Here is a 24,328-nt window from a genome sequence, read left to right on the forward strand (position 1 = left end):
TGAAGACAGAGGCTTTTCCCCCTTTGGTTGTTGAGCCGCAAGTTGCGTGATGCCTGTGCACAAGTGTCTGGCAGGACTCAATGCACCTGTTATTGCCACTCTGGAGTAAATTTAGCTGTAAATGGTATCACTGACAACTAGACCTTTGTCAGCTCTGGCAAAAGAACACAGAATTACTGTCCCCCAAAACTATGTTGCAAGATCAAATGGAAAATATCAAATCAGTAGCCTTATCCAAAAATCACTTCTAAAAAAAAGAAATTACTTTCATATGACAAAAAAAGTTTCCTTCTTTCCCATAGACTTTAAAATTACATTTCCAAGAATAATCTCAGAACAAGACAAGTTTTTGTTCTATTAATTGTGGCTGGAAACTTTTTAATGGAAACAGCACATACTTATTTCATTTCAGGTTATTAAATTGTGTTAAGTATTAAAAGTTGGTTGCCTTTCTTTGCTCAAAGTCATTTGTTCTTTTCAATCCAGAGAAATATTAGAAGGTTAAAATTTCTCAAAGAGGAGGTATTAATCATGCTACCAAAATTAGAATGCATGTAGTGCTGAAAGACTGGATGTCAAATTTGTATGTTCATAGCAGTGATGTTGTTGAGAATCTCGGATCCAACCAAATTAAAAATGGCAGCTAATGTATGTGGAAGCCCTTGATATTTCGAAGCTGGCTAAAGTTAGCTTTCTTATCCCGTTGGATTAAGGAAGGTAAGGATATTTATTGCTTATGTGGATTCCTTAGATTAATTCCTTTATTGTTGGTGTGGAAAATTTTCCTTTCAAAGAATGAAATTGAGGTAGGAACTTTTCATTTATATGCCTGACATAAATAGAGTAGTCATGACATATAAAGCAACAGTAAGGGTAAGGGACTTAGCAAAATCATCCATACTGAGCTCCAGCTTCACTAAGTGTGTGTTCTCAAGTGATGTGAAAGAGAGTTGGCAGGGTACCTGTTATACCACACTGCTGCTGCTTAAAAGGGTGGGGTGTGATGAAGGAAAAAAAAATCTGGGTCAAAATAAAAAATGCTTTGTAAAATAAACAAAGTTCCTATTTACCTACTATGTATAAACAGCCACTCACCAAGCCTTATTTCTCTGCAGGGGCACCACTTTCAGATAAAAACATAGACCTGATTGGCATCATCCAGTATCCAAGGAAACCATGTAAGTACCTCTCTCACTGTGTACTTCTCTTATTCAGGGTTTAAAAGCTAGCTGAGTACTGAATAAGTGAGTGTTTTTATTTAATAATTATACAGGAGGTACTTTTTAGGAGCTTGCTAAAAAGAAACAGGTTACTGATTGTTATGTGCGTCATAACAAAACCCTTATGTTTTCATCATATTTCATAAAATTATGTGTTCAGTCCCAATCTCTCCATCAATTCTCATTCTTAGGTACAAAACAGCTTTCTCAAAGTGCTAATGAATGGGAGTTCTGAACTTTTCCATGGCCCATTAGTGTCTGAGAAACAATGCCTCAAAGGTCTTGTTCTAGGAGCAAAACTCTAATTAATGTAAGAAGAAATTGTTTTTCTGTCTAAAATGTAGAAAAATCACTAGTTGGAATAGTATTTTTTTATTGGTAAACACTCATAACTACTTACTTGACTTTGAGTAAGTTCATGTAAGTGATCAAATAGATGAGTAAATAACTGAAGTATAAACATTACTAAGGACATTGAAAATTAAATCCAATTATCAAGATGCAAAAATCAAGTTGGACTAAGAATTTGGGGTTATTTTGATATGATTATAATTTTTAAAATTTCCTTGTGTATGTCTTTATTTATACAAATTACAGTGCATTTCTGAGAATAATTTCTAAATGATATTTTAGGGCATTATGAGCATTCATAAAAAATTATTTCTATATGGACCATACCTTTCTATCTATGCTATGTACAAAATATATGCTGGAAATTAACAAAGCTCATCAGGATCTCCAACAGAAAACTCATATCCAAAATACTTTGAATACCTTACTTTGATATTTTCTTAACCAGATTTCAATTATTTTTCACATCTGCTCTCTCTTTCAAGATTAAAACCAATTTAAGTACAATTTAATTTTACTCAGGTATGATTTGTTTCTGTTGTGTATATTTTGTCATGCAGTGATTTAACTATTGACCTAATCATGTAAGTATAAATCTCTCTTGTCCATCTAAACCAGGCTCATGAATTAAATGTTCTGCTATATAAAGACATGATTAGAACTGAATCACAACATATTCCTTGTTTCCACCAAGCATCTACAAGTTTTATTTAAATGCACCTGGTTTGAATTTCTGGTGTGGAGATGCTATTTGCTATGGATGATTTCATTTGCTTTAGTTACTATTGTATTTTCTACCTTTCCTCACCAGGATAGTTTCTGTAGGTTGCTGATGGTAAAAGCATTCTAACTCATTTTCTAGAAGCAAATCAGATTGACATTTGCAGACTCTGTGCAATAAAACTCACTAATTGTAATAACATTTTGCTTTATCTCATATCTATCTATGTGAAATTATACTTGTTTATACCCTGAATATATATGTGTACATATACTTTACAAATTACAAATATGCTTTACAATTTACAAAACAACATAGCTCTGTTAGGAGGTGATATTTTCTGTGAGACTAAGAAATATTAATTAGGAATAGGAATAGTCTGAGGCTACAACAAATTACTTTGGAGTGCTACTCTAGATTGGAGATTGCTTTATAAACTGTATTCTTTACATTAGTTAAAAACTTCCCAAAGCATGTTATCTCAGATTTTAAAGAAAGAAGCTTTGTTTCCTGCCTTCAAGCACTGCCTCCTAGGCTTAAGTTTGAATTCCTTGCTTCAAAATGAATCCTGGGCTATTGTTGAGGGAACTGGGAAACAGGGTGGGGTTATATAGATCTTAAAAAAGAAAGAAAACACCAGATGAAGGGAAAGGCTTTCTAATGTTAGAATTCACTGCCTTGAGGAAATGGAGACATCCTTTGAAATACATCCTGCTTGTAGCTGAGAGGAAAAGGAAGTCTACATTGAAATGCTGGTGGCCTAATTTGACCTATTTACATTGAAATATAAATTTCACCAAAAGATATTCAAAATGTGCTCAATTTTAGATTATATAGGATTGGTAGAAATGCATAGGAACAAAATAAGGTTTCTGCACACATAAATTCTCCCACATGAGTGTATTGATATTTCTTTCTTTCTATGGAGAAGCAGAATATTTACAGATCAGATATTTCCTTTCTAATCTCAATCAACAAACATTTAGCAAGCACCCACTATGTACTAGACACTGTGCTAGGCTGTGGATACAAACACAAAAATGAAACAGTCTATGCCCTGAAGGAGGTTTATTCTATTGGGGAAAATAACATATACAAGTATAAACATATACAAAATATGTACAAAGTAAACACAAGGTGATTTCTGGAGGGAGTTACTATCAGCTTGGGGGAATCACAGAAATACAAACCATTCCTATTGACATTAATTGAAAACATTGAAATAGCCTTAGCCTCAGCATATATTTAGCTTTCCTAATAGGAGTTTTTTTTTTAAAGGTAAAATTGTCATCAGTAGACAAAATTCCCCCCCCCACCCCAAATTCAGTAAACTTCCTTTGCTAAGCATTCTTAATTGGGTATATTTTCAGATGGAATCATTGTTTACATTTACTTTAATGCTTGAATTATCACCATAGTGAAATTTCTTTATAACATTTTCCAGGAGATGAATGTTTTTAATATTGTTGATGGGAAGACATTATATGATAGCATTGCTTTATGAGTCTTAGGTTGCAACTTTTAAAATGGCTATTATAAACAAGACTGTCAAGTCAAGGGGTACCATAATGAAGTTTCTATCTGTGGAGATAAATATTTGGAAGGGCTTATTTATATTTTCTTCACAAAAGGCTTGCAAATAATTTTTAAAAATCACCAGCCTGGTTTTTTGTTTGTGGGGTTTTTTTTTTTTTTTTTTTTGCTTTCACTCTGAGGCCTCATAGCTGATTTTGCTTTCAAAGCAAAGTCATGTCTTGTTGACTTTTTGTCCCTCATTGTACATTCAATGGTTGCATTGTGGTAAATAATAAGACTATTAGGTATTAATAATACAAAATTACAGAGACCATACAAGCCCCCATAGAATCATACTAAGGAATGTTAAAATTAACTTCATTTTTTAAACCAATCATTCAGCAAATATGTATGGAGAGCCTATTCTCTGCAAGTCACTGTGCTACATACAGGAGGAGAATACCCCCAAAAGGGTAAGACACACAATAGTCCCTGTCCTCAAGGGAATTACAATCTAGTTGGAGAAATACTAGTATGTATAGATAACTAAATGGTGAACATTAATATAAGTAATATGAGGTGATTAAATATTGGTGAGTTCAAAGGAAGTATAGGTAATTAGGTAGGCTTTGTGGAGGAGAGACTGATCAAAAAGGAATTGAGGGATTGAGACAAGTAGAATAGAGCAGGAAGAGAGGCAGGAGCAATGGAGCAAAGAAAGGAATGTTTTCCAGATAAGAGGAACACTGGGAAAGTTCAGAGGAAGGGATAATAGTAAAAGGTCAAATTTACAAAGCTTTCTCTTTACAATAATTCTTCTTTCCATCTTGACTACCTGGTGGACCAATTCTCCTCTACACTGTATTCCTGTCTTGAATCTTTTTTTTTTGTTTTTTGGTGAGGCAATTGGGGTTAAGTGACTTGCCCAGGCTCACACAGCTAGTAAGTGTGTAAAGTGTCTGAGGCCAGATTTGAACTGATTCAGGTACTCCTGAATCCAGGGCCGGTGCTCTACCCACTGTGCCACCTAGCCGTCCTCTGTCTTGAATCTTTAGCCCCCTTATCATATCACCAGTTAAGCCCAGCCAGTTTTCAGCCTTGTATCACTCCCACCATTTGTCACCTTCATGCAAAATACACATGCTATTGAATGAAGGTGGAGAAGATCACACAACTGTTCTGATTGAGTCCACTATAAATTAATGTTACAAAACCTCAGCTTGGTCCTCACTGCTGGTAGACAATCCTCCTATACCTCACTCTTCTTATCAACTCACTATCACCCTCTCAACAGCAGTTTTTCCAAACTTTTTCAGCCTTCCTCAAATCTTTCATGCTTCCCCCCCACACTTTCTCAGTTGAGAACCTTGCATCATATTTTACAGAAAATAATGGAGACTATTCACCATGAAATTACTCTTCTTCCCTCTTCCTCATTTCCTATCACTCAAAGGTCTTCTGACACTTTTTCTTCATTCATCCCTGTTTTACATGAGGAAGTAGCCTTACCAAGGCTAACTCCTTACTTGTTCAACTGATCTCATGCCATCCCATCTCCTCTGATAGATTGACCCCCTCTGTTATCCCCACTTTTTCACTAATTTTCAACTTCTCCCTCATTTCCTATTGCCCACAAACATGCCCATGTCTTCTCTTTTCTTCTTTTAATTATATACTATTTATCCTGTCAAACTTGGTTTATACATGCTTGTTTGCATATTGTCTCCCTCATTAGATTGTAAGCTCCATGAAGGCACGGACTGTCTTGCCTCTTTTTGCATCCTCGGTGCTTAGGACAGTGCTCAGCATGTAGTAAGTGCTTAATACATATTTGTTGATTGATTAATTGATTATCCCCATCTTAAAGAAGAGGAAGCTGAATCTCTGAAAAGATATGAATTGTCCAAGCTCATACAACTAACAATTGATAAGAACTGGGCCTTGAACTTAGAGTCTGACTCTAAATTCAGCATTCATTTCACCATATCAACCTGCTCTTCACATGTATAGGGCTTGCAACAAGGATAGTGAGTCTGACTGGAACTGAAAGTTTACATAGGGAAGGAGAAGGAAATAAGGTTGGAAAAGGGGGTTGAGATACAATTTAATATTTGCCTGCCCAGAAAACTAAAGGTGCTCAGGACATGTAGCTAACTAGTTACTTAAAAGGTTTTTATCATTGACTCCAAAAGAATTCTAGTGTAGATTTTACATTGACTTTTATGTATACATGCACTCAAACATATACACATATAACAAGTACATATGTATAGGCTATACATATATATGTGTATGTGTTCTGTGATTTCTTCAGTACATACTAATGGGTACTTCCTGGCATAGAAATTTCTTCCAGTGATGCACCTTGGCAACTGGTCAGTGAGTTGTAATCTTAGGGGATTGCCTGAGGGCAATGACAGTTTTAGTGATATGTCAAAGGTCACATGAGCAAGATGTGTCAGATATGGGACTTTATTTGTATCTTACTGACTCGAAGTTTGACCCCTTACTCACCATACTACACTGCCTCTCTGACGGGTATAGTTATGCATAGTAATATAAATAAGATTTTTTAAAAAACTTATAGAAAATTTTTATAATATTACAAAATTTGCATATTATTTTGGAAAAAGGCATTGAAAAAAATTTTTTTTGTACTTTGGTACATTTCTTTTCAAATCTGCCTTCAGTTTTTGGTGGTATAGATGAATGCAGACAGTTAAAGAAAATTAGTTATTCATTTTAATAATAAGAAAGTATGGGGCAGCTAGGTGGCACAGTTGATAAAGCACCAACCCTGGATTCAGAAGTACCTGAGTTCAAATCTGGCCTCAGACACTTGACACTTACTAGCTGTGTGACCCTGGGCAAGTCACTTAACTTTCATTGCCCCACTCAAAAAACAAACAAACAAACAACAACAACAAACAAAACCAAAAAAGTAGGTGAGTAATATTTAATGTTATTCATAGAAATGGGATTTGATAGTCTGGAAGGCTGCAGCACACTCCACATGATGGTTTGAATTCAATAAGAAGTATAAAAGATATCATCTAGGAAAAATTTGTGAACATCAATCATGTAGCCATAGCAAGAGATAAAAGATGTATAGCCTGAGTACCCTAGTGGTGCTGTTGGTACTTATTGATACCATAGGTGAAAAGACCTAGAAAAATGCATCCAGAGCCTCTCTAGAGGTTGTATGGATTTCTGGGATGATACATACAGAAATCACATAGGATGGCAATTTATGGAAGACTTGCAATCTAAACTGTTGGAGGAAGGCTTGCTTCAATGACTTCCTTGCTTTACATTATAATATAATTCAAAGCAAAAGACAGAAAACAAAGGGTTATGTGAGATGGTCATCATCAACTGGTAGGATTGGAAAGGGCTGTGTCAGAGAACACTTCCTAGGGAAGTCATTTAAAATACCGGTGTGATCAGGATCCCTGTGGAATACATTTTGGAAATGAAAAAAAAGAGAGAGAGAGAGAGAGAGAGAGAAATGATGCCTTACAGCATAGAGTAAAGGTGAAGGTGACAGTGGACATTTACTTCAGTTATTTGCTTAGACATGCATAGGTGACAAGTCAAAATGATGATTTTAAATGATGATTAAAAAAATACTATGCTTTACCCAGTCCTTTTTTATATCTTCCTATTTTTATCAAGGGAGCCACCATTGTTCTAGACATTCAGGGTCATAACCTTGGTGTCATGCTTGATTCCTCACTGTCACCCCATGTATCTAATCAGTTGCCAATCCTGTCATTTCTATCACCATAATATCTGTCTCATATGTCTCCCTCTCTCTATTGACACAGTGGTCACCCTAGTTCAGGCTCTCATCATCTCTCACTTAGAAGATTGCAGTAGCTTCTTAATTGCTTTCTCTGACTTAATCAAATCTTTCCCTATTCCCATCCATTTTCCACATTATGCCAAGAGATTTTACCTAAGATTGCAGGTCTGAGTATGTCAACCCCCTCTCCTGCCCAATTCAATGAACTTCATTGGAGTCCTTTTACCTCTAGAATCAAAAACAAACTCCTCTGCTTGGAATAGAAGGCCCTATCTTCTCTTTACATTATTCCACATCATCCCTACTATACAGTTTATAGTCAAGCTAATTTCCTCTGGGATGGCCATTCATACTGGCCATTCCCATTTCTGGAATGTTCTCAATCCCATAATTTCATTTCTTGGTTTCTCTGAAGACTCATTTCTGTTATTACCTTTTGAAGGGTTCCCCTCGTTTCTAGGGCTGCTCCCCTAACATTATCTGGAATCTGCTTTGCATATTTTGTAATGTACCCATTTATATATATGTCATTTCCCTATTAGAATGTAAGTGCCTGGAAGATATGGACTGTTTCTCCTTAGTCTTTGTATCCCTAGTGCCTGGCACATTGTGGGTACTTAATAAATTCTTGCTCATTGATTGATTGATTGATTCAAATGAACAATGTTTTCTGAATCCAATAACATTTCCTTAATATATACTTCTAAATATAATTCTTTCTCTCTCCACAGGCCATTGCATGTTGTTGTGATTCAGTCATGACCAACTCTTCATCATCCCATTTTGGGTTTTCTTGGAAAGATCCTGGAGTGGTTTGCTATTTCCTTCCACAGCTCATTTTATAGATGAGGAAACTGAGGCAAACAAGGCTAAGTTGCCCAGAGTCACACAGTTAGCAAGTGTCTGAGGCCAGATTTGAATTAATTTTCCTAACTCAAGGCCCAGCACTCTATCTACTGTTCTACTTAACTGCCCACTGGCTAATACATATATCCTCCAAAGGCTTTCCACCAGGTAATATAACTAACTTTCTGTCTTCAAAATTCTTCTCAAAGCAAGGAGATATTCCCTCTACTCACACCATTAGAGAGTATTTTACTATGGTCACTCATTCTTTCCTTCTTCAAAAACAATAATTATGTATGTGCTGACCTCTGGACACAAAGATGACATGAATAGAGTATATTAATTTGTTTTCTTTTTAAATAGTAGAGAGATATTTGTCTAACAAATCCACATTTTCTCAGTCCTTTTATGACTAGGGTCATGCATTTATATTTGTAAGATGCTTGTGAGGCTAGTAGGGCTGTATATGTGTCTATGGAATATAGCAAGTTTAACTGGTCCACATAGAAATCAATCCCATGAATGTTGTTTCAGTAACATGAACTGAGTAGAGTATTGTGCTCATATTCTATCCTCAGTAAAATTTGTTGATTGATTTGATTTCTTTGACAATGTTCAAGATACCTTCAGTTCCCCAGAAAATCAGAGTCTCCCACTGTGGGCTTCTAGTCATCTAGCTGGTCCCAGACCATGCTTCACATTACATTCATTCTGTCATATGTAGACCCCACTCCCCTTTGCAGCTCTCATCCTCATTTTGAGAATAGTACAAAAGGGATTAGCCTTGGGATTTCAGTTTTGTTCTACTACCACACAGAGGGTAATGACCTTAAGGTTGAGCTCACCATTAAAATCCCTTATTTTTGTTTGTCACTCCTTTATATGTGTTGGAAATTTCTCAATGTGGAAACTTCTTCAATCAATGAAGGTTGGCACCTTCTTTTCAATTTATAGTCTTTAAAATGCCTATAATCCTGATAGTTTAAGTGACTTAGGAAATATAAGAATTCGACTTAGTTTTTCTTGGTTTTGAGACCACCTCTCTATTCACTAGGCCATGAACAATAATCAAATTAATATCATCTCTGTTACTGCAAAGAATATAAAAACTAGCTTCCTTATAATTCACTTTACCATCCCTGTGACTATTTGAAAATCTCTTTTTTGCCTACCACTCCTTCATATGTATTGGTTCCTCCATGGGCATGTAGATCTTTGAAAGCACTGACAGTGTCACTTTTCATAATCCAGTTGCAGAACTTATCCAGAATAATGGGAAGGTTTAAAGGCCTACTACCACCAGGGACATCCTCCCTCTTTATTTCCTCCCTCCCCAGAACTGTTTGATAGCTACAGAGTTTATATGAATTGGGAGTCACTAATTCTTTACCACATTCCTGAATCACTGCTTTATCATTTTGGGAGAGTCTTGTGTAGCTCAATGAAATTATGAGCTATTCCATGCAGGGTTTCCTAAGACAGGTCATAGTGGAGAGCTCTGATAAAAGGTGATCTACTTGAGAAGGAAATGGCAAACCACCCTAGTATCTTCACCAAGAAAACCTCATGGACAGTATTAAAATGATAAACAATATGAAACCAGAAGATGAGCTACTTGGGTTGGAAGGTGTACAACATGCTACTGGGGAAGAGTGGGGACAAATAAAAGTAGCCCCAGAAAGAATGAAATGGCTGGGTCAAAGCTGAAATGAAGTTTCTGATGACAAAAGTAACAGATGATGTTGTAAAGATCGATATGGAATAGGAATGGAAGATCTAGGGACCAAGGTAAACTGGATATGGTCAAATAGGAAATAGAAAGATTAAACATTGACATCTTGGGTGTCAGTCAACTTACGTAGATAGGAATGGGTGAGTTTAACTCAGGTTATCGTCACATGTACTACTAATGTGGACAAGAATCCCCTAAAAGAAATGGAGTAGCCATCCTAAGGAAAGAGTGAGAAAAGTAGTAATGGAGTATAATCCCAAATATGACAGAATGACATCTACTAAAATGAAAAGCAAACCATTCAACATTACAGTAATACAAGCCCAAAGAGGCCAATGTTGATCAGTTCTAGGAAACTCTACTACACCTTCTAGAAACAACATTTACAAAAGATGTCACATTCATCCTAGGGTATTGGAATGCTGAAGCAGGAAATCAAAAGATAATTGGAATAATAGGAAAGTTTGGTCTTGGAGTACAAAATTAGGTGAAGCAGAGTTTTGTGAAGATAATTCACGGATCATCACAAACACTTTTTCAACAACCAAAAAGGTAAATTTATATATAGATATCATGAGATGGTCAATATTGAAATCAGATTGATTATATACTTTGCAGGCAAAGGTGGAAAAGCTATATACAGTCAGTTAAAAAAAGACTTGGAGCTGACTGTAGCTCAGATCATCAGCTTCTTTTTGCAAAATTCAGACAAATTAAAGGAAATAGAGAAAACTGTCAGAATATAAGGGTATGACCTAAATGACATCCTTATGAATATGAAGTGGAAGTAATGAATAGATTTAAGGGATTGCATCTGATAGCATGCTTGAAGAACCATAGACAATTTAGCAATATTGTATAGGAGTCCCTTGTACAGCAAGGAGATCCAAGCAATTAATGCTTTAAGAAATTAATTCAGACTACTGAAAGCTTAAATATTTTGGCTGCATAATGGGAAGATGGGAACCATTAGAAAAGACCCTGATGAGGAGAAAGATTGAAAGCAAAAGAAGAAAGGCATAGTAGAGGATGAGATGGACAGGTAGTATCATGCGAGCAATGAATGTGAGCTTGGAGAGACTTTGGGAGATAGTAGAGGATACAAAGGCCTGGCTTGCCATGGTCCATGGGGTCATGAAAAGCTAGATACAACTGAATGAATAAATAGCAACAACTCTGTATCTTCTGATGAAATGTAGGATCATTAAGAATTAGCATCTGCCTTGCTACTATCTTCAAAGATTCTTTAGGCCTTACCATCTGCTCTGTCTGTACCCCTTGCATGCCCTTGGAAGGGTCATCTAAACTACCGATGCAACCTAAGGATCTCTGCCCCTTACCAGATGACTAATTGCTATGCCAATAAGACTTGTGGAATGAACATTCTTGTGTGTGTGTGTGTGTGTGTGTGTGTGTGTGTTTTGTCTCTCCCAATCTGAGTGGGAGCTTCTTGTGACCAGACCAGTCATTTTTTTCTAATTTTAGTCATCACATAGCTCAGTGCTTGGTACATAGAAAGTGCTTAATAAATCCTTTTCTTCATTCACATAGTAGGCATTAAACAAAATGCTCATTAATTTATTAATTCATAGTGTTTGTTCAATAAGTATCATGAAATTATTTTTAATAATCCATTCATGAGTCATAAAAATGTACTGGACTTAGAATCAGGGGAAAAAAACTGGATTCCAGAGAGGAAAGATGCAACAACCAGGAGGGCAGGTAGAAGGTAAGATCCTGTTTAGAATTCAGTAAGTTAAAAGAATAGGAGCATCACTCCCATTCACTTCTGTCTATCCTAAGCAAAGATTAAATTTCTAATTTGGCACTGTCCTATGCTAAATATTATACTAAGAGAACTATTCGGAACAGTTTCACAGTCTCATTGATGTCAATTCTCATTTGACCATTTCAAACCACAACTCTTCTAAGCCTTCTTATTTGTTGGGATACTTATCTGTCTCTCTCAGCATATCCTCTATTGAAGATCCTGCCAATGATCTAGAATCGTTTCTTTTAAAAAAATTTGGGTGCCATTTGTCATCCTTCCCCCTTAATGCCTGCCTGGGCAGCCTCCTTTTTCTCAGCCATACATATCCTTTTAAATATATTTTACATTAATTATTGCCAGCAAAATATCCCTGATAATAAACTACAGCTCTTTTATACTCACTTGCCATCCTTTTGTCATCTTTGGGTCACTTGCACTTTTTTTTTGGGGGGGGGACAATGAGGGTTAAGTGACTTGACCAGGGTCACACATCTAGTAAATGTCAAGTGTTTGAGGCTGAATTTGAACTCAGGTCCTCCTGAATCCAGGGCCTGTGCTTTATCCACTGTGCCACCTAGCTGCCCCCTCACTTGGAATTTTGATTCTTCTGAGATCATGGTGTTCCATTATAAGCAGTTGTGTAGGACAACTGGGACATATTAGCTTTAAAAATATATACCAGAAACACATGCAATGTCATTCTATCTTTATTCTTTCTCCTCTTTTGGTATTGATTTTGATCTTTGCCTTAACTACTTGTTGATACGACTTCATACAATCAGCTCATTCTGAAATGGTTGCTACAGAAATTAGTAATCACTTCCTGCCTCTTAAGATAATAGTCATTTTTGGGGCAGTTGGTGGCACAGTGGATAGAGCACCGGCCCTGGATTCAGGAGGACCTGAGTTCAAATCTGACCTCAGACACTTAACACTTACTAGCTGTGTGACTCTGGGCAAGTCACTTAACCCCAATTGCCCTGAAAAAAAAAAAGATAATAGTCATTTTTGTGTGTGATTTTGATCAATGCTCTGACCATACTGAATACCTTTTGAATCAAGTATTCATGATGCACTGTCTTACTTGTAATTACCACATCAATACCTCTCCTCTATTATTTTATGAACCTGAACTATATATATATGTTTAAATTAATAAAGTATTTTATTTTTTTCTGTTACATGTAAAGATAGTCTGAACTATATTTTTAAAGTTTTTGCCATCCAGGGTTTGTATGGCATAGTGGATACAAATATGACTTTGGATCATGAAACTGTGGGCTCAAACTTTGCTTCTGACATTTATTAGCTGTGTGGCTCTGGATAAGTCAAATACTTAATGTATGGATTTCTCGTAAGTTTCATCTTAGCCTTCAAGTTTTTCCCCCCATTGGGTTTAAATGCATTTTATTTTAGACAATCTACATGACATGTTTTTAAAAAGAATGCCTTCACTCCAAATAAATCAGGGTAAAAAAATAAATGAATAAAGCTCAAGATGACATTAGTCCAAGTTTGTCCAAGTCCAGGACTTGTTTAGATGACAAAAAGCAGCAACCAGTTATGAGGACAGGTGATTCAAAGTAATCAGCTGAATTTGTTAACATTTCTCCATTTCTAAATCATCCTTAATGAAAATCATATATGGGATCACACCATCCTCACGGAAGTCCAAGAGAGCCACCATGCCATCTGGATTCATGTTTCTGCCTGTGAATAACTGATAGTTTTAAAAATTGGCAAGGATGTGTTTGATTTGTTCTGCAGCTTCCTTCATAAAAGGTTTTACTCTATCTGGCTTGTGTTCTTCAAGTCTGCCTTGGATTGATTTCATGTTGTCTTTGATGTACTTTTTGTAGGATTCTTTTGTGAAACTAGTTTCTTGCAGATGATGGTTTATTGCTATGTCAGCTCCAGTGATTACAGTGGCATCTGTTCCTTCACCCTCAGGACCTTCAGTAGAGGCATTTCCACCAATGAGTGAATCATCAATGGTACCCTCTGTCTTACTGGCCATCTTCCCCTCCACCTCCAGGCACAGCCCACTCATGATCTCTATGATGTTGAGCTCCCAGTAGATGATCATGGTGGTGGAAGGAAGGAGGCAGCGGTGGCAGCGCTAGTGCTGTGGAAGTGGGAGCTCAGTGTGAATACGATGTAGCCAGCATGGAGCTTAGGGGGTGGGGAGGAAGGGGTAAGCAGGCAGAAAAGCTCAGGTTTTTTTTTAATTTAATTTTTTTAAATTAAAAAAATGTATACAGTAGTATATTGTCTGACACCTTTTTAACAAACACAGGCAACTCATGTATCCATTAGATCATATATTCCTTTGTTTCACCTAGAACCAGGGATATAGAATTCACAGTTGGAAGGGTCCTCAGAGGTAATCTAGTCCAACCCATTCCTGTTGTTGAAACATTCCTACCCTTTTTTTACTTGTGAAATTGATTTTTTGAACCCAAACATAAGACTTTACATTTATTCTTATTGAATTCCATCCCATTAGATTTAGCCAAATGCTTTAGCCTGTCAAGACCTTTTAAAATTCTCAGTCTGTCATCTGTAAGGGCAAAAATTCTAGATATACTGTCTAAAATATCTAATGAGTGGTCGCCAATAAATTATAAGAGTTAGGCTCACCTGTGGTTCCAAGAAGCTCTAGTATGTGCAGTGACCATACCCTGGTAAAACTGTCTTGCCAGGTAAGCTAAACCAGATTGATGGTAACCAATGGGTCTCAAGCCTGTCAATGAGTTAGGGGGAATGATTACTCCAAGTAGGTGAAGACATCCCCTGGTGGACTGGGTGGATAAGAATGATTTGTTTCAAAGCTCAGAAAGGTGGCTGACGTAGGTGATGTGGAATGCTTAAAGCTCGGTTGGACATCGAAGGAATCAAGGTTAATTCACTGTGTCCCGTGCCATCTCCAGTTGTCCTGACTTTTGTCTTGCCACTGGATTTTGATGACTCTGGAAGAGAAAGTGAGGCTGACAATTTTGTACAATTCTGTCTCACTTAAATCCAATTCATATGCAAGTCAAGATCACCCTGTAATGGCATTAGTTTCCTTCAAAATGAAGGATGAACAACAGTAATTGCAGTAGTAGCAGTACCAGTGACAGTCAAAGGCAGGTATCAAATGAAATTGAGTAAGAAAGGAGCCACTGGGGGAGGGGGGGATACACACACGTATACATACATACATATATATATATATATATATATACATACACACATACATACACACACATATCTATATATAAATATATATACACATAAATACACACATATATACTTGTATCAGTGTTTGATTAGACAATGCTCAGTAGAGATGAAATATGTTATGGGTAATTGGAAGTCTTACCAAACAATAGAACACAACAACAACATAAACCTAAAACAAACAAAATGCCCCTCATTTATGTCCTAGGCAGGAATATTAGCTTCCCAGCTACTTATATTTATAGTGTTATTTATTTTATTCTTTTAAAATCATTCCATGATTATTGCTCAGCATCTTTTGTGTGTATGTGAAATTTAATTACTTGTTTCTTACATGCTTCATGTTTGTACACTGGATATCTTTCCTATCCTCTTGCTGGGAAAAATCCCTACTTTGAGCCCATAACCATGTCTATAATTAGCAACCCTATAAGTAGCAACTTTCCCTAGAGTAGTTGGGATTGTGAGGGGGAGGGGAATAAAGAGCCAATGAACATTAGGATCAGGGAGCCTTGGTTCCCTTTTGAGAAGTCAGGGAAATTCAGAGCAATGAACCCAGGACAAACCAAGTTAGTAGATAAATGGACAGGGATTGGCCCAAGTCACCAGCTCCTGTGGCATCAGCAGAGATGAGCCTAGGCAGTCACTGTCCTAGATTTAGAATTAGCTGGAGATGAAGTAGGGTAGGTAATTTGGAAGCAGATTTTCTTGAATGGTGGACAGAAGAGTTTAAAATATATCTTGCCCGCAAAGGCAGAACTCTGTAGTTTTCTGAGCAGAGATTAACATAACTAAGTCATAATTAAATGAAATGTTTTAGGAAGATTCACCTGTGATAGTGTGAAGGGTTAGGGAGTAGAAGCAAGGAGACCACTTAGACATCTTTCACAAAAATCCAAACAGAAGATAATAAGGACTATGTTTGTGGCAGGGCCCTGGAAAGGATGAGATTAATGTGACAGAAATTTCAAAAAGAAATGACATGGTTTGGAGACTAGGTATAGTGGATGTGGGAGAAGAGTCAAAGATGACTGTGCTTTTGAGCTTGAATGACAGGAAGAATGGTAGTACCACGGAGAAAACTGCATTATGGTGATTTGTCATCAGTCCATGTAACATTGTCATCTCCTCTGTTAAGGTAACACCTTTATTTTTACCATCTAGTTTTTTTCCCCCTTACTCTGAATTGTAGCCTGAAGTCAGATAATCTAGGAGAGGGCATTTGAGGTTGCCTCCTTTAAAAATGGAAACATCAAAGTAACTCCTCCCTACTTGGGAAGGCATGTGCTAGACAGCAAGCAAGTCTAGAGGTAAAGTATTGCTCATATTGAACTTGTGATTAAATTGATATAAGAATTGATCACAAATGCAAAAGTGAAACATTTGAGTAGCTTGCTTGACATACAGTGTTTAATAACTACATGATCGATAAACGAATGAAGGACTTTCTGTGTATATGTAATAAATACTGACTTGTCATGATTTGGCTCTTACTAATGTGACTGTTATTTTGTTTGAAATAGAAGGCATTTCTAGGACAGCCACCATATTTATATTCAAATATACAATAAAAGAAATATTTATTAAGCTCTTTCTGTGTGTCAGACACTGTGCTAAATGCTGAGAATACAAATAAGAAAAAAGAAAGATGGGCCAGGCCCTCATGGAACTTACAAACCAAGAGGGGAAAGCAACAAAAGGAAGCTGAAAAAGTGAGGATGAGGAACCAACGATTCCAGGCATAGGGGCATGATGTTTCATGGAATTCAAACTAAGAGCTGCTGCTGAAAAATGTAGAGTTATCTGGAAACTTCAGATCCCAGTCCTCTATAAAGGAAGATCTTGGTAGGAGTTTAGTACTCCACCCTCCAGGCCTCCAGTCAGAGTAAGTATAAAGAGAGGTGAGGAGCATAATTAAGAGTGAATAATCTTTATTTCTCCCTATATATTGGGTCATTGGCATGTGTCATCCATCTTTCACTTACTTGGGATTTATGAAGACTATTAGATCACCCCTTTGAAATGGAAGCAGGAAAGAAATTAATAGAAAATGGGGCACACAGTAAGTATCTAATAAATGCATGTTTTCTAATATTATATGTTTTGGATTGGCTCTTGGCCATTAGAACAAACAAGACAGAATTAACTGGAACATACTTTACTCTAACCAGTTTGGAAATAGTCTTTGTGTGTGGAGGATTCACAGCAGGAGTAGGTTTTATAGCAGCCACTTGTTATTGCTGCTCATTTCAATTCAGTGACAGATTGACACATATTTTGAGTTTGCTTAAGTGATAGAACTATTTTTCTTCTTCAGTACTAAATAGAAAATATTTCATTATTTCTGATGGGTTGGAGAAAATCTATATATCATGTTTTTATTTGTATTTAGTAGAAAGTACTAGGAAAGCTGCTCAGTGTGAATTTGTTCCCTTGTCATATTGACTGTGAAGTCATTTCTCCAAGAGATTGTAATAATCTGGCTCCCAGCTTCTATTTCATTCTTGTATTCTTTTCTATGAATCCATGAATGCTTGTACACATACCACATAGGGCGACACTAAGATATCCTGCCTCCTATAGAGATGCTCCTTTTCTTTCCATGTCTGAGTAATTCATCAGCTTTCCCCAAGTGGCCTAGAGCCTAGGTATCTGACTGAGTTATTAGAAAAAGCCACTGGACAGAAGTCATGAAAAATTTCTACATAACTTGAATCAATGTTCTTGAAACCAGAATGAAATGTGTGTGTAGCACGTTTTGACACCCATCCCCACACCCTATTTTTGGCCTTGACTCTGGTCAACAGATGCACATTTGGAACTGGCTAAATCTACATTGTGAAATTCTCCACCAAATTCAATCTTCTTACCTCACTCCTTTGATGAAGGAAGTAGCAGATGCTGAATCCAGTCTTTCACTTGGATGATGTTGAAATGATTTATATTTGATACATTTGACATTGAATATATAACCTGTTGTGGCCCATGCTCTGAATAAAATTTGAATCTTTGATATGTTTATAGACAATGGTGTAAATGGCATTTTTTTTTGATGAGGCAATTGGGGTTAAGTGACTTGCCTAGGGTCACAAAGCTAGTAATTGTTAAGTGTCTGAGATCAGATTTGAACTCAGGTCCCCTGAATCCAGGGCTGGTGCTCTATCCACTGTTCCACCTAGCTGCCCTGTAAATGGCATTTAGTTTCTCTTTGGATTTCTCCAATTGGTAATAGCAGTTGTCAAATGTACATGACATTCTATTACCAATGTGTATTTTTTTCTCATATCTGTTCCCTCCTTTCCATTACCACTGTCACTACCTAAGGTCAAGTCCCTATAGACCCCTCATTGTAATCCCTATCTCTATCTCTCACTATTCCAATGTATTCTATAAAAAATGTCAGAGTAAACCTGCTAATGCTCAGTTATTTATATAGCCTTAGTGGCTGCCACTGTGCCCCCCTCCTAACTCTACCTCCATTCCTTCCTTGGTGCCTTACTGTTCTCATTGTAAAGAAATTATCATATTTAGCTGTCCTCAGCTCCCTGATCATGCTTTACCACCATCTTCCTCTTATATTATTGCGGTTGGCCTTGGGAACGCTTAACTCAGCTTCCCCCCAACTTCTACTCTTTGTATCTTGCTCATGGAATAGTACTTGGAACAGAACAATACTAACTTTACTTCTAGAAATGGCTTTTCAATTCATTGCCCTATAGCTTCACACCTGTGACTTCCCAGACAAAAACCCCTTGATACGTGTTGTCTTCCTCCACTAGAATGCTCTTCCTTCCTTTCTTTTTTTTTTTTTTTGGTGAGGCAATTGAGGTTAAGTGACTTGTCTAGGGTCACACAGCTAGTAATTGTTAAGTGTCTGAGGCCAGATTTGAACTCAGGTCCTCCTGACTCCAGGGCCGGTGCTCTATCCACTGCACCACCAAGATGCCCCCCTCCATTAGAATGTAAGCTCCTTGAGAACAGGGACTTTCTGTCTTTTATATCTGTATCCCCTGTTCTTAGCAAAGTGGCTGATACAGTGAGAGATTAATAAATGCTCATACATTTATTCATTCCTAGTTTTAATCATATCATTACCTTTTTCAAAAATCATGTCATTATCCTGGTTATCCTCCCAGGTATAGCTCTAATGACTCCCCATAGATTCATGGATTTAACCCTTTGTGGTCATGAAGTTCATGCCCTTCATTCTCCAGATGACAGAGAGGTTAAGTGACTTGCTGATAATGTGCCCTGCTTCCTTGCCTTCCAAACAGAAATAATTCCTCTCTCCTAGGATCTTTCATAGGATTATCTTTTTACCTATTCTATACTGTTGTTACTCTGTCTGCCTTGAAGATAGTGATTTTTAAAAAATGTAGCCCCTACTCCAGTGCTACTTCCTCTATTCCTACTCACTGTGGTGGTATGGTATCCCAGAGGGCGGCTGACTAGTCCCTTGTCCCCAGGGTTCTGGTTTCTTATACCTCCATTTGGTGTATTCCCTAATGACCATTAGTGAGCCAAATAATTAGCTTTTGAGAAATGGTATTTACTAACCATATTTTGCAAGGACAGTTGCCACAGAAATGTCCCCCCAAACCAAGAGTCCTCTCAAACATACAAGGTCTCTGGAAAGAGTGGACTCCAATTTATAGAGCTCATGTAGTCAAAGGACAAACTTACAGCTCTTACTTGCTTGAAGTCCTTTCTCTCTTTGTGGATTCCTCATGGAATTCCCCTCCAGTGTAACTTTCCAAGGGTTAGTGCCTTGATAGAGTCAACCTTTGGTGAATCTCTTAGCCCCTGGGGCAGATGGTAATGTCAGCCACTGCTGTTCTAGGGACAATACCAATGATAATAAAGGTCCATATCTTCTGACTTTTCAAATTTCACAAGGTTGTCTCCGGTCAGTGGTGCTTGGGGATGGGAGAAGAGAGAATTTAATCCTTCCTCCATTAGAGAATTTCCCTCAGTCACCACTAGACTGGCCTGTTGCTGGACTCTTCTTGCTGGAATATTTGATTCTGGATCAGTATGCCATGATATGCATAAACCTAGGGGTATGACTAATAATTTCAATCAATCTCAATACTTTCCTGTTAGGTATCATCTGATTTCATCCAATGATCAAAGTTGATTAAGGACTCTCACATACTTTACATTTTTGATTGATTCAATAGAGATATTCAGGCCTTCTGTAATGGAATTAATTGGGTTATGCAAAATCCCCCTTGTGCTATTCCTTTTCATATCTCTCTTAGCATAATACTTGGTTCATGAAGATAGTAAATAAATATTTGTGAAATTTTAGTTGAATTACATGAATAAATTCTTCCTGAGTTTAACTAGGTTTCTTTTTATCTTCCGAATTTTGTTCCAAAATTCTATCTAATAGACCAATAATTTACCAACCATTTTTATTTCTGGTCAGTCTGCCAACCTATATTCTTCCTTAACACACTGGCTTCAATTTCCTTTTCTATAAAATGTTGGGCTTTGAGACAATGATCCTTCAGGCTCTTTCTAACTCTACATTATAATATCCTACCCTATGTGTACATTGACATATTCTAATTAGCATGGCTGAGTATTTCTGACACCCCAATTGTTCCTGCAAAAGAATTTCCCAGGAAATTAGTGGAAAAAGTGATATGGATTCTGTAATATTATAAAAATATCATAAAAATCTACATAATTATATTATAAAAATCTATACTATACAAGTCCATGAAGTATCTAGAGAGCTCTTTGAGCCATTAAACTAGACTGTGCTGCATTTCCAATTTCCTATGCCATACATTTTGAAGTACAGGTCCATGATGTTAACAAGAAAACAGAGTATTTAAAAGTTAGTTCTTCCCTCACTTCACTGTTAGTTTTCCTTCCATGTTATTTCTAGTGTGTTGGCTCTTAGTTAATAAGCATTTTTCAAGTAAATGCATGGATAGTGGCTTATATTTATGAGATTAATGTAACTTGGTATTTATCCCTTTTTATTAATTATCTGATTTATAAGATTGCAATCCAATCACCTCAGCATGCAAGGACAGGATTTAACGTACAATTAAATAAAATAAAGTGGCTATTTCAGTTAAGGCAGCATGTAGTATATTGAAACGTGGACTTTAAACACATGGCTCATCAGGAATTTAAAAAAAAGAGGTCTTTTGTAAAATGTGTGGAGAGTTAGGAGACTGGGTCTCCCTCCCTCTAGGTAGGTATGGTGATATGGGAAACCAATAGTTAGAAAAGACTATAGTTTCTGATATGTCTGATTAACTATTTCTTGGTAGACTTTAAAAGACCAAAGTTAAGCAATGAACTTTTCAAATTTTCTTCTTCTGAGTGCTTAAATCTGAAATACTATTCTGGGTATTCTGAATAACTAGTTGTTCATTTTTTCCTAATAGTTTGGACTAATGATGGATTACTAATGAGCATGTAAATGTACCACCTGATTGCATTAATATATGATCTTTCATGACGAGTTCTGAAATGAACATTTATAATATGTATTTCCTTTTCTCTGCTGCTTTTTTGGCACTGTGGTGTATACGCAATAGGACTGAGACAAGGGTGTTTTCCTTAAGAGCCACTGATTTAGTCAATTATCAAAAATCACATTATAATAAATGCAGTTCAAAGAATTTTGATTAACCTTTAAATAAATGTTACTTTGGAAAAAAATCTGTCAAATGTGTTAATGATAAATTGTGAAGTGGTCGTAATTGCAAGGATGGCTTTATAGATAACATCGTTAATTGATACCACCCTCTCCAACATATATAGCACATCAGCTGCTAGGAAGCTAGGGTGATAGTAATAGAGCACATGGCATTTTCGAGGCATTGACTGTGACTTGTGCAAAATGGAAACTTGAGTGCTTACCAGGGTCATCCTCTCATCGACATTTGATGCCCATGGTCAAGTAAATTTTTAATGACATCTAGTCACTACACACCTTTCAGCCTTCTGCAGAGGTAAGTGTACATTGATCTGCTCTAATTAGCCTGGCAGAGTACCTCAGACAGCCCAGCATGAACAATATTATTTAATAAAACGAGAGCTGGGTTTTCCACAAACTCAGCACTTGTTACTTGGATGACTGCATTGTTTTTTACTCAGGTCATGTTCATCATTGTCTTTGTCTGGCGATGGAGTATGAATGCTGCTGCATAAAAAAGTAAGCAAAATTAAGGAATGAGTCTGATTGTGAAGGTTCATGGCTATTCTAGGAAACTCATAGAGCACACATCCATTCCTTCCCTAATGTATAGGTTGCTGACTGCAGAAAAATGGCTTGAAGATACATTAAGGACATACAGGCAATTCTGTTGAGGTGTGCAATGCAATGCTTTTATGTTGGGGAATAAAGGTAGCCCTGGGATACCCCCCTGGATGAAGGGGACCAAGGATGGTTTTAAATTTCCAATGGTTCAAATGCATCCAGATACATCTGGGCTCATCTGCTTTTGGAAGAGATCTCAGCCAATGGTTCAGTGACTATCTTAAGTTATATTCAGATATTGGGATTTGTAGGAAAATGTACAGTTACTTAGAGGCAGTGCAGGGGTGAGTGGATAGAAGGTGGGCCTCAAAGTCAGGAAGACCTGGATTCAAGTCCTGCCTCTTCCCTGTGCTGGCTGTGTCACTTTGAGAAAGTCACTTACTTTCTCAGTGCTCTAGGGTCTAGCTTCTTAAACTGTGGGTTGTGACCCCAATGGGGTCACATAACTGAATATCGGGGTCTTAAGAAATTAGGCAGCAGTAAAATGTTATGTATACCTATTTTATATACCTACATACATGAGGTCACATACACATTTCTCAGGCAAAAAGGAGTTGAGAGTGGAAAAAGTTTAAGAAGTGATGCTCTAGGCAGCTCTCTAAGACTATACTTTGTAGAGAAGGTGCCAACTCAGCATTGGTAGAAAGAGTTTCCTCTACTAATAAAACCATAGATCTATCCATAGATTTAGAACCATAGCTTTAGACCTAGAAAAGACCCTAGAAGCCATCCAATCTAACTCCCTCATTTCACAATTGAGGAAATAGTCACAGAGAGGTGAAGGGATTTCCCCAGTCACACAGAGAGTTAAGTGTCTGAAAAAGGGATTGGACTCAAGTCATTACGTAGTCTAGGACTCTCTCCATCATAACAGCCTACCTCTGCCCCTTGTATCACTTCAACTTAAAAGACTGGAAAATTCCTTTTATTTAGCTGATTTTTATTGAGCTTTCTGTAAAAATACATCTTACAATTGGGCAACTCTTCTGCTCCTCAAGTGAAGAGTTGGGTATTGAATCCTGTTCTAGTGAGTCTCCTGATAGGATTCTTAGGATGAGAAAGCCTGGCTTGTGAGAGACCTTCTACACTGGCCATTCGTCAGTCAATCAACAAGTATTTATCAAGCACTTACTATATGCCAAACACTTAGCTAAGGGCCAGGGATACCAAAACAGTCCCTTCCTTCAAGGATCTCACATTCTAAGGGAGGAGACAACTTGCAAGCAAACAACTATGTACATACAAGGGAAGGCATTAGCTGGGGGGAGAAGGAAGAGGATTGAAGAGATTTTTGTAGAAAAGTAGAATTTGATCTAAGTCTTGGAGGAGGTAGGAAAGTCAGAAGTGAGAGAAAAGGAGGGAAAGCATTATGGGACTAGGGATGGTGAGTGAAAGTCTGGAGATGGGGCAACTAGGTGGCACAGTGGATAAAGCACTGGCTCTGGATTCAAGAGGACCTGAGTTCAAATTAAGCTTCAGACACTTGACACTTACTAGCTGTGTGACCCTGGGCAAGTCACTTCACCCTCATTGCCCCACCAAAAAAAAAGTTGAAATGCCTTTACATGTAATTGGAAAAAATAAAATACTATTTAAAAAAAAAGTCTGGAGATGGAGTGCTGTGTAGTAGGTACAATGAGAAGGCTGGTGGAGCTAAAATAGTAATAGAGTGAAGACTGGAAAGGTAGAAAGGGGTCAGCTTGTGAAGGATTTAAAATTCCAAATAGATGATTTTATTTATGATTTGGGAGGTAATATGGAGACACTGGAGTTTATTGAGAGGAGGTAAGAGGGGGAGGGCGATATGGTCACAATTCAATCACTTTAGCAGCTGAATGGCACATGGATAGGAGCGGG

At 37.2% G+C, this 24,328-nt stretch overlaps 1 pseudogene; it reads right to left on the bottom strand.

Annotated features, from left to right (window-relative positions):
- Nucleotides 1–13,557: 13,557 nt before the first annotated feature.
- LOC122735470 lies at nucleotides 13,558–14,011 on the bottom strand (annotated as a pseudogene).
- Between the last annotated feature and the right edge of the window lie 10,317 nt (nucleotides 14,012–24,328).

The sequence above is a fragment of the Dromiciops gliroides genome, chromosome 1 (genome assembly GCF_019393635.1).
Source record: "Dromiciops gliroides isolate mDroGli1 chromosome 1, mDroGli1.pri, whole genome shotgun sequence".
Taxonomy (NCBI): Eukaryota; Metazoa; Chordata; class Mammalia; order Microbiotheria; family Microbiotheriidae; genus Dromiciops; species Dromiciops gliroides.